The sequence below is a fragment of the Pezoporus wallicus genome, unplaced genomic scaffold, assembly GCF_028554395.1.
Source record: "Pezoporus wallicus isolate ANWC-B61680 ecotype Strahan unplaced genomic scaffold, APGP_CSIRO_Pwel_v1 contig_14366, whole genome shotgun sequence".
Lineage (NCBI taxonomy): Eukaryota > Metazoa > Chordata > Aves > Psittaciformes > Psittacidae > Pezoporus > Pezoporus wallicus.
The window spans coordinates 88,108-100,550 of NW_026637269.1; positions in this window are offsets into that span (position 1 = coordinate 88,108).

Genomic DNA, 12,443 nt, shown 5'->3' on the forward strand with positions numbered 1-12,443 from the left:
GTCAAACTTTTAGTCTTTGTTTTCAATAGTTTGTTAAAAAAAAGTGTATGCAGAGGGTCAAAATGAGATTACTCCTTTTTTTTCGCAAAGGTGTTTTTCACATGATGAATAATATTTTGTACGTAAAAAACAATAAATCAAATTATTTATTCAGAGCCTTGATCTCGTATTCATTCCCACTTCAAGCTGACTACTTCAGATTTGACTTTGGCTGCAAATTATAAACTTTGAGGGAAGTAGATTACTTTCCCTAAATAAGTATTTTAAAGCAAAATAATTGTCTCTGCAGTACAAAATTTAATGTTGGATGCTTCTGAAAATGGGAATTATCATACAAACTTTATTTAAGGCACATGGTACTCCACTTGTTGGAGTCACTTGTATAATTTTAAGCCTTAACAGTCTGAACTGTTAAGTGCTGGCTTTCATCAGGTTTCCATATGTGTTCATGGAGTGCAGAGCTGGAATTTGTACACTGACTTGTTTCTAAAGTTTTAAGTTAAATGAATCCCTTGATAGAAAGTTACTTTAGGAGACAGTCTCTACATGAGGCACATGTTAGATGGAAGCGTGGTTTTCCAGCACGTAGTAGTGAATTCATGGCTCATCAATGAATAACACAATGCTTGCCAGCATCACTTAAAGCTCCCAGGACTTTGCATGGATGGCTATCAGTGTTCATTGAGATGACTAGCTAGTTGGTGGTTTTCTTGCCCTGATCTGCTTTAAACTGGGCCTTGTTTTACATTGTGGAGTCCAGTTGTAGTCTGCCTTTCCTGAATTTCTTCTTTTTGACAAGAGGAAAAGACAGAACAGACTGTTCTGCATGAGTTCCGTCTAAGTATGTGTTCATTAATTATTAATCTCAGTATAGAAGGAAGGTCATTCAATCCAGTCTAGCTAATGTATGTGTGTATATACATGCGTACATATGTAGGCATTCAGTATTGTGCTGGTTTTGTATGTCAAACATGTATCAAGAATAATACAGATAAACTTGCTAAATTGTCCCACTAGATACCCTTTATATGGGATACACATTTGATGAAATGCAGGGCTGCATGATAGAAAGCAGGTACTCTATCCACAAATCCATTTCATTTTGTAATGGATTTAAACACTGAAACTCTGTAGGCACTTCTTATCCATTGCTGTCTTAAAAAAAAAATAAAAAATTCAAGTGGATAGTATTTGGTTTTATACCAGTTGTATCATGTGATGTATTAAGTCTAAGTTGCAGGAAGAATTTTGTTATTTAGGAAATGGGAGAATACTTACTGGGAGTGCACAGTGTTTTTTATCCAGGCTGTAGATAACGTTAAGTGTGACATTTTCTGATGTGAAAAATCAATGTTGTGTCAATTTTTAATTATTTTACTGTATTTAACCAGAATTCCTAAGGAAGTGAGGCTGTTGGCTTATCACTACCTTCCTGCCTTTCTGGCAATTTTGTCATCACCTTTCTGCCACTGCCACAATTTTTATGTCCATTAGCCAATTTCAGCTGAACTGGGGGAGCATACAGCCTCAAAAGATATTGGTTTCTTGCAAAATCTGTGTATGTCAACAGCTGGAGGCATACGAGTTACTGTCACAGCTTAGATTTCATAGACCTGTGTCCTAGTATTGTTTTGAGGTAAGAAGCTGATGAGACAGTGTACGGATGCAAATTTTTTTTTTTTAATTTTTAATTTTTTTGAAACTTGAGGAAATAATTCCCCTGTTCTTGTCCTTTTTCAGGAGAAGATTCCACATAAAGGATAATGGATGGAGTTTCCCCAGGTTTAATGCCAGCGTTAGTTTAAAACAAGAACATAATGTCAACTTGTCATTTCCTCTGAAAATACACGTTTGGTTTAATACATTTTCTATTTCTGTTCTGTTATGACTAAGGAGAAGCAGAATACAAGCTTGAAAATACTGCTGTTACTTAAAATTGCTGTTGAGATAATGAATTTATTGCTGTTACATAGTGCTCAAAAGTGGTTTGCAGAAACTTTTAATTAGTTCTTATGTTCTGCTGCAACCATCTCCCTGTCCATAGGGCTATAGAATTACCTGTCTTAGTTCACACTATTGTTGTATTTGATTTACTAAATTTAATGAAATACTGAGCAGCTTTGATGTAATTTTCCCCCCTCTCTTCCTCCCTGCCATTCTTCTTAGTAAATACATGAGCAGTTGAGGCAGAATACAGCTTTGGATAGTTGCAACCTTTTACCTACAACATGATCAGGCTGAATAACCTGAGTGAGTGTGTGTATGTGTAATCAAATAAAAAAAAACAATCCTGAGCTTCATGAAAGAAAAGTATACCTATGAAGAGAACTTAGAATTGTTGAAACAGTTTTATCTTGTGCTTTTTTTTTAAGCTCCTTACACTAGTATGTTTATGGCTTGTGAAATTAAACATGAACACCAAAATTCTACAGAAACAATTCTATTCTCAGTCCTTACAATGTCAGCGAATCTTACAGAGTTGGTGTTTGAAAACACCTTGTGACTGTACTTCCAAAGACCTTGTTTTTTAAGCTTCTTGCCGCTAGGTGGAAGAAGAAGGTTATCAAAACTATGCCTTGGTGCTACCAGCCTAGTTATCCTTCACCAGATCCATTCCTTCTTACTGTATCCTTGAGTTTAGAAAAAGGTGTTTCAGTCAAGCTGATGATGGCTTATTTTGTTTTTTTTTTTTTTTTGAGACATCTTTATTAAAAGAAACACTATGCCAAGCTGTGCATAGTTCTAAATTTTCTTTTCCTACAGGAGTATTTCTGTAATTTTGAGACAAAATTAGCGGAAGATAAATTCCATGAGGTGACAGTCTGTAATATAAAAGTGTTATGATATGCAAACTTTCAAAAAAGGATTTTTTTTGAAGGATTTTTGTTTTTTCTTTTGTGTTTTTTTTTTCTTTTTTCCCCCTTAATTTAAATTTAGCCTGGTTTATGAGAGATTGTGCACCCCTTCAGGAGTGAGGCTCAACTGATGTGAATACTTTGGAATGAAGATTAGAGAATAATGTGAAAAAGTATGAAAACTGTAGCTTAAGAGGGACAGAAAATTGCTGTTCTTCAATACAAAAATGCAACTGAAAAGTTTTCTTTAAAGATAGCTTGAGTGGTATTGTGTCTTGCTGGCACAAGTGATTTGTGCCTTAAATGCACAATGGAGCAACTTAGGCTATCAGGTTTATCATGGTAGGTGATAAAAATCTAACATTTTGTGAAGTGACACTGCACAGTGTTTTGTTTTTTTTTTAATGCAAAAACTGTGAAAGGGAGTAAAATTTTGCTGGTATCTTTGTATACTTTTAAATATTTTAATATTTTTCTCCAATATGCCATATTAGATGTTAGAGCCAGTAAGATGTAATTTCATGCTGGATTATGTGTTTTGTTAGCTATGACTGGCGTAGCTACTGTATTATCTGTTCTAGTTAACTTGTTAGAAATGCAAGTCAGTTAATATTTGTATTGCCCAGCAATATGATACAATACTGGTGAATAAGTACTATGTTGCTTGCTATTTCATTTTCCCAGGCTGAGGTGTTTTGTGCCTCTGAAAGCCACAGAACAGAATGTTTGTTTTATTTTAAATTCTGACCATGTAACATACTTTCAAAATATGAATAGCACAGAGCATAGTTTGCTGCACATAAAATGTAACAGTATTCTTTCACACTGCTAGAGCCAGCTCTGAAGTGGACTTCGCTGCATTTAATTTTGGTACATTTATAGTAATGCTATTCAAGTTTGATAGTTAACCTGCATTTATTTTATTGATTGCTTCCTTTTGCTTTCAGTGAATGCTTTAGTTTACTACAGTGTCTCTGAACAGCAAAAGTACTGGCAAGTGGTTTAAGCCTGATTCTAGAACCCTTATTTATACTGGTTGTATAATCAGCTATACACAGGCTCATACAAATGATCCCAGTGAGATCACTGCAACAGTTAACATAAAGTGTATGATAATTATGCCTTTTTCCATCTACTTGTCTATTTGTTGAAATTAGTATCAGTATTATCAGGAGAATTCAGTTTTAGAAGCTAGATCTATCCAAGTATACTGCTTGGCACTGCTGGTTTTCTTTAATCTGGTTTAAACCCAGCAAAAGCCTTAGCAACAGGGACTTTGTGGGGGTTTAAAGTGATGGTTCAGGAGGCACTGTTTGTATCTGCGCTAGCTATGAACGTACCAAAATATGTTCATGATTCATTTTCAGAAATAGTAGACTACCGCAAAGTATGTGTAAATACTGTCAGATAGTTATGTAGTTTGTGTGCAAATACAAAAGTATTGTTACATGTGTGGTAAACCAGAACTAACTAAATTGTGTTCAGCCATGCACCGAAATAAAATCTAGATTGCGGTGGCTTCACAGCTGTATTCAAGCCAACCTAGCTAGACTAGTTCAGTAGCTTTATTGAAATACGCAACAGATTGGTGGGCGGTGGAGGGGAGGGCATAGGAGAAAGCAATTTTCAGATGTCATCTTCTTAAAATACTGAACTTCCCTCCATATGTTGTTTTTTTTCTTTTTTTTCTACTTTGTCTTTCATTTCATGACTTCATTCTGGTTGAAGTAAGTCACTGCAGGCACTGAAGTTTATAGCTTGTTGCTAGTAGTAGCTGTCACAAAATTATTCATCTCCAATTCTAAGCAGTGTAATTGGTTCTGTTCCTCTTACTGCTGAGTTTGCTTCCATTAGCAAATTAAACATTTTGGAAACTGGCACTTTTTCTCAGTGCTTTATATCTTACACAAGTCATGGTATTTATATTTAATTGTGCCTGGCACTTTAAATAATTTTCTTGTTTTAAAGTTACGTATTACTTTTGTAAATGTTAATAAGGTGATCTGTAACCTTTTATGCTATTATCTACTTCCAACCTTTTTTTAATTTCAGCAAGGTACTTAGCTGTTTCAGAGAGAGGTAGTTAATAATTTCAGAAGACAAAAATGTGAGCTTGTACCTCCTTAAGGTCTTATGACTTCTAGAATGAAATCTTGAGACTTGGTGAGATGTCCATATTGTTGTCACGAGGAGTCTTTTGTAATCCCTCTGAAACAACTTTCAGGAACTTCAAAAGAACTTTTTCAGCTTGGCAGGAGAACATTCTCTGAACATTCTGCTGGGAGTGGGAATACACTGTTGGCAGATGGAATTGCAAGTCTTTAACTCATTCAAAGTTGAGTGGTCCTTACGACTCCTAGTGACAAGTTACATGATGGGGAATGCTCCTCTGTGAGCATCTACTTGCTAGGCTAGGGCTGTCTTCAGCCTGGAAGAGGAAGTTGGAAGATGTGGTAGAGGGCTACAAATCTCTGTATAGAGTTTGGACTGATAAAGCTGTAAAAAGAAGCTGGATAGGGGTTGTCTTGGATGGACCATCATTCAAAGCTAGTGTGTGCCATGGTCAGAGTAGAGAAAGGTACTTTTGATAACATTATATTGCCACTGTGTTTGAGAATTTTCTGTGAACTCGGTGAGAGTCTGGAAAAGGTACTGGGAAAAAGGATAAAGTGGAGGTTTTTAAGTATATAAAATCAAGTTAAAGAAACCCCTTCAGCTGAAGGTAATGGGAGGTTGGGAGTGTACTAGAATAAGCATAAGCTTTCTGTATTTCCTGTTCTTATTCTAGGGATAACTACTATAGTTTAAAATGTTGGCAAGTGTAAGGCACTTAGTTCCTTTGTAGGAAAGGGAATTCTTTGTACACTAGAAGTTCCTTCAGGCATGAGTCAGTTTCCAAATGTTGCTTCTCTGAGGTGTCAAGACTTCATATTCAGCATTCAGTATTGGAAAAGAGTATCTGAGCTAATGAGAAATGGATTTTTTTTTTTTCCTTTCGTATTATTTCTGCACCTGCTTAGTTAGTTTTAATAGAGAAATAAATTGACTGCTTTCCATTTTAGTTAATCTGTGGATTTGATATTCGGATGAGGCTCTCCAGATTAATTAGCAGGCATAGTACACCATACAGGGAAAAGTAATCACATTCTGCATGTGTTAGTATCACAGTGCCAAGTCTTTATTTTCATCCTCCTGAGTCTAAAATGCCTGAAGTGCTTAAAATCATGATAGCATTGCTTATCAGATGTATAATTTATCTGTTAAAATGGGGATTATTGCATAGATTACATAACAAGCATTGACTGTATTCACCCAATTTTGTGTTCACTGTAATGTGATACGTGGAGTTTCCCTCTTTGGTTATTAACACCTTCCCCCTCCATGATTCTTAAACATATTCTGAAAGCCCTCTGTACTTTTAAAAAATGAATTTTTTTTTTTTCTGCTGAAATCAAATTTTATTTTTTTTTCCCCCTGATTAGCAAGGCCCAGAGTAACCTCCTTAAAGCAGAACTTGGTCCAAAGATTTGTGCAGCTCTCTCCTTTTTGTTTGCCTTGTGTATTATCAACATTCACAGTTCAAAGCATTGGTTTACCCATTACAGCACTTAAAAATTGGATTTTAGTCAGAGGAATTGTCTGGTCCGTTTAAATTTCACAAAACATCTTTGGTGTCGTGTCCCACCCCCCCCCCCCCCTCCCCCTCCCCCCCGAAAGATGATTTAATGGAAAAAAAAAAATAAAAGTCCTAATTGAAAATCATAATGATTCTTTCAAACTATTAAATATACTGCTCCTAAAAGCAGGCATTTATGGGTACAAGTTAATAGCTAGTTTATTAGGACTACAAGTAGTTTAGTTTTCTCAGGAGCTGTAGTGTAACTAATTATGGTCATAAGAACTGGATTGTTTAAAATAAATTCAGGGTATTATACAAAAGGAGTTTTCTGTTTTTCAGTAGGCCACATAATGGGAGCCTCCTAGCATTGCTTTCACATTTTTTGGCACTTGTGGTCTTTTCTAACTTAGTTGTGATGTTCCCTAAGCCATATCTTGAATAGAATTAATTGTGGATAGTTGTGTGTCTTTCAGCATCTAATTACAACATACTAATTACAAGCTGTTTTGTGAAGCCTAGTTTCCATTGGATTTGTGTTCCATGTTCCCTAAACCCTTCTGTCTGCATTAGAAATCACTTAAGATTCTTAGGTCTTACTAGAAAAAGTGACAGTTAAGGAGCTTGTAGTTGCTGTCAGACTCTGAGCTGACTGTCAGTCATCTGTTTCTCATAAATGGAAACAATAGGAGTATGTTTAGCTTTTATTTTTTGTGGTGAAAAGGTTAGCTGTTTGCTTACACATACATTGTCAGCCTTCAGTAAGGTTTGTGAGCTTGCATTTGACATCTTGGGAGTTTTTTTGAAACTCCTAAGATGTCAAATGCATTTGCCAAATGCATTGTCATCAGTACAATGGTGTTACTTTGCGATGGCATTACTTTAATATCTAATGGTTAAAAGTTGGCAGAATATGAAGTGGTGTGTGGGGCTGAAAGGCTGGGTGTTAGGAGACATTGTGCACTAGAAGAGCTGTATTTTTTAAGAAACAAGTGATGCTGCTTGTTACCCACTCTGGCATATTGATATTTATGATCAGGCCGTAAGTTGCAGTGAGGAGTACTGTACAGTACAGAATGTCCATTTGGAATCAGTCACTCTTGAGTGCAAGTTAATTTGAAAACTGAAACCAAAAAATTCATACCAAAGTTCACCCAGGGTGAGGGAGGGCATCTGTGGTAAGATGGTGAGGTTGTAATTTCAAATGTCCGTTCTGGCTTTGTTAAATCAACTCTGTTGGTCAAAAAAACCTTTCTGCTGGAATTATCTTGCTATATGATTTGCATATTGATATTATTTAAGGTATGAATGCATCTGTAGTCTGAATCAAATTAGGGCTGAATTCTGAAATTTGCTGAGCAGCATTTACAAGTTTGTGATTAGCAAGCAGTCCAATCTAGTATTCTAGCATCTGTGGATACTTCCCCTTTGATAGGATCAGCCCTTGGTTACAGAGCCATGCTATTAAATAAAACCACAAACATACAAATTGTATGCACCTATCTCCATTATTAACCAAGAATCTTTCGTCACATACTGATTGCAGTTTCTCAGAATGTAGTTTCTTTACAGTTTAGTTTTCTGTGCCCTCTGTGCCTTACTGTCCTTTGTCTATCCTAAGCAGAAGATTGTTTGCTCCTGGAGCTAAGCTGATGCCTAATTTACTTGATACGCTGGGTACATTAATCAGCTGATTGACTAGCAACTGCTTATTAAATAAAGTGCAAATGGCTAAACTGTACCCCTGTTCTCTTCATAGGGGATGTAACAGGAGCATCCTTCTCGCTCTTCACTTTATCACCACAAAAATTTTAAAGCTAATAAGCTTTTAAATAACTGTTAATGCATTGCACCTCCCCTACCTCCCCCCCCCCCCCCCCCCCCCGATTTTAGATGAGGTTGTTCCATGGATTCAAAATTAATTAAAACAGGACAGATACACAAGTAGTGCAACTACTTAAGCTTAATTTCTGAAAAATGAGTCTGAAGTTCATATAGCTGCCAAAAGAGAAGGCCATTGCAAAACCTGCTTGGTTAAAATGCCTTTAGTAGTTTTGTCAATAGGAATTTTTATAGCTTCATTCACTACAGCTTTAAGTAGGGTTAAAGCTTAGTTTCTGTAATGGGCATTGCACTAATTATGAGGTTGTTGATTGCTGAACTTACACTTAACATTTGTATATAGAATTCTTTACCAGTTATATACAGTGCAATGAGCAATTAATAAAATGAATGCAAACATCTGGTCCTTAAATTTGTTTCCCTGTTCAGTTATTAACTTCTGATGGAGCAAAAAAGTTAGCTAATGAAGTTTTGATTTATGGGGTGTGTCTGTGCATAATTTAAGTTCAGATATTTTAATTTGAACTGGTAACTATTGTAATTGCTTGCATGAGGATAAAAAGCCACTGTCTTTTATAATGTGACTGCATATGCATGTGGTTTTTGTTACTGATGGAAAATTAGGATAGAACAGCCAAGCTGCTGGCGGAAGAAGAAATTAGATATGAAGTTAAATTCAGTATTTAATGAATGCTAACTGAGCTTATTTCAGAATTATAATTGAGGTTTGACAATGCTGGTGAATTCTCTCTGGAGAAGATTACTTTGCAGTGAGTAGTATCCTGCAAAGACAATGAAATGCCATCTGAAACTAACTCTTGTGCCTTTTCTTGGCATTTTTATTTTTACTTAATTTTCTTAAGAATTAAAGGCTTCTTATTTGTGTCCTTATTAATGAGATTTGAGAATTTTCAGGGAAAATAAGTTCAGAATGGTCAGGTGTTTGGAAGGACACAGTTCACAATATTTTCATGTCTTCATAGCCTCACAAAGGGAAATGCAGTTCCTAATTAAACTTACACAATAAAGCCAGACTGCATTCTTGAGCTTTTATTGAAGGTATCCATATGGAGAAAGTTTTCTCCAAACAATGCTCCCCTTTTCTGTAATTTTCTAGCAAATATATGACAAAAAAGTAGTTACTTGCATGGAGAAGACAATGAGTTAAGGAAGTCTCAGAGTTCTGGGTGTGCTCAGTGATTAGAAACAATTGAGATACATGTGGAAAGAGTTCTGTTCAGGACAACAGATGTTAAATTTCCCAAAGTTCTGTCAAAATCCTCCATTAAGGGTCAGTAATTGAATTATAAGTAAGTTGGATACAGCTAATTGGGTATCATGTCACTAATTTCATAGTGTTTTCTGTAAGTACAACATTTCTCTGTAAGTCTTGCATAGAGTTTGGATTAGATTGTGCCTTGCTGTAAATTTTCAGGAGGAAGTGGAGCCCCTGTGTCTTTATTAGCCACAGAGATGAGAGGGACTCCTAGTAATTTACCGTTCTAGCTTCTTGTAAGTGGAAAGTTGATGGTTATAGGTTTTCATCCTATGAAGTATCACAGTGATGAGTTGTGAATAAAGAGGGGAAGTACGTGGGTTGAAAAGATATTCCAGTATTCTAATGTTAATTGTAGAGAAATACAGGTACATGATTTCATCTTTGTGTGTTAACCATTCTGCCCACACATGTACTTTTTCACATTAAAAAGAATTTTAATAGTAAGTAAATTAGAGCTAAAATATTTTCCTTGGTAGATCACTTTTAAACCAGATTTGGTTAGTCAGTTTGGGTGCCTCATAAGACTGAGGGTTTCTTTAAGGTCAGGATTAAGAAATACTTTTCTGAATTACTTGATATGTAAGAGCACTAGACAAAAGGAAACTCTTAAATCTGGAAATTCTTACTTATACACAATGTTCTCTTTTAAGTGGAAATGGAACTATTTGATCTGTTTTTAAGGGTAGCTTTGTTCAAGAACAATATAGCATAAGATCCAGGAATATGTTAAATAGATTTTATTTTTAATAATAAATTCTGACCTTGCTAACTATTCTACTCTTTAGGTTTTCACATAAAGTATACTTTCTTCAAGGTTAAATGCAAGTAAATTTTTAATGATGTAAATCATGCTAAAATCAATTTCCATCTTGTTTTTCCCAGTTGTTCATTTACAGAGAGGTTTGCAAATTGACATTTGTTGCCTTTTTCTGTTTTTAACTGTCTTCCCCTTTATGACCTACCCCCCATTTGGTTACTAAAACCTGTACATCTTCACTTGTTTTAGTGTCCTAAAATAAATCGCTGAAATAATGCATTTTGAGTAATGACAGGATACTTTGTATCCCTTGTGAGCTGGCTCAGGTTATCTAGTAGAGAAGAAAACTTTGAATATCTCTATATTCAGCTTTATGGGTACTCTGTGAAGACCAAAGCTGTGTTTTTCCCTAGTAATTATCGAAAAGTCCAGCCTCACTTTAACACACTGTGCAGAACGTGAATATATTTTTTCAATAGCTCACACTTTCAGCTAACTGCACACTTAATGTTTTAGAGTAATAGGCTTTCTGTAATGTGAAAATGTTGGCAGGTAGTGTTTATAATGTTTGTATACTTCAGTGAAGAGTATTAATTTCAGGCAGAAGTTATGAGAATGGGTAGAGTGCGTCACCAAGACTGCAGCAGCTTTAGCTGATTATAGTCTTGCATTATACCTTTAAGGTTGTAATATGGCTGCTGTTGAATTGAATGACAAAACTTATAGGATTTTGCCCTGTGTGATCAAAATGTTTCTTGTACTTAAGCAGCAATTGCTCCTTACCTATGTTTGGTTGGTTTTGTTGCGTGTTTTTTTTTTTTTAAATACCATCTGCTGTTAATGCAAACACGCTGCTTCTTGCTGTTGAGGTAAGGATTTGGCATGGTGACTTTACCAATGTGAGTTACTAACTTGATGCTTTCTTTTTGCAGCGTAACAAAAGGACTTGCCTGAAGTTGGGCAGGTGAATTAGTTGCAATTTTGTCATTTCAGGTTCATCTGAGGCTTGCTTAGCCATTCTTTGATAGGGAAGATAAGCAGCAGCTTCCTCCGTGATAGGCTAAATTACCAGTAGGGATTGGACTTTACGTTGTAGTATATCCAGTCATCTGGTCAGGACCCAAACAGATTTTTTTTTTTCTGAAAATGCAAATTTGGCTGAGTTGAGTATATTGTTTTCCTTGCAAATAGAGGGGAACTTTTTCTTAATTGCGCCAATTTAGGAATCCAAGATATGCAGCCACTGCACATACTGACCCTATCAGTGGCGGTTTGAGGAAAGAATACTGTTAAAAATTACAAAGTAATTAAAAGCAGTGTCTGTATTTCAACACATGCACTTCAGTGCTTACAGTGATAACATTCACTAATTCTTTTCCATAGGTAATCCTCTGTATTTCTGAAATTCATATGTTGAAACTTGTGTTGGTTTAATTGTTTAATTTTGTTGGTTGATTAGTGCCTAAATAATAATTAATCATGAAATAAAAATGAAACTTGGAGGTACTTGTCTGAATAATGCAGATAATGAAAATATTTTAAGTATTTGAATATGCTTTCATTCAAAGTACTTTGCCAATATCACACTACAAATGAGGTTGAAATGATAATGATTTTCTTTTAAATGCCCTGCAAAGGGATCAATCTGCTATCAAAAGTGGATATAAGCTGGAGCAATTCAAATGGTGCATCATTTATTGAAAATATTTGCCACCTGAGAATAACAAATTTGATGTTATCAATCTATATATCATTGGAAAAATTTATGAGCATTGAAGAGATTGAACTGGGTCAGGAGCCTGATTTGTGAGTATGAACAGCTTCTTTTTGCCAATAAAGCAAAATGGGGCTTGTAAGCATGAGGCTGATTTATAGTGCCCAGTGGCCCTAATTTCAGAATTGAAGCAAGATGTTGTTAGAAAAAAAAATTGCAGAGGTAACTTTTTGTTCATTTTAGGCTTGGTGGTTCTGTGGTAGAATTTTTTGGCTGCCTGAAGGCCCTAGTGGTCTTAAACTCTATCATGGCATGTTTTCTGATTTACTGTTGCAGCAAAGGAATGGGAAATTGCTCTGTCCCTGCCAAAAAAAGCATGT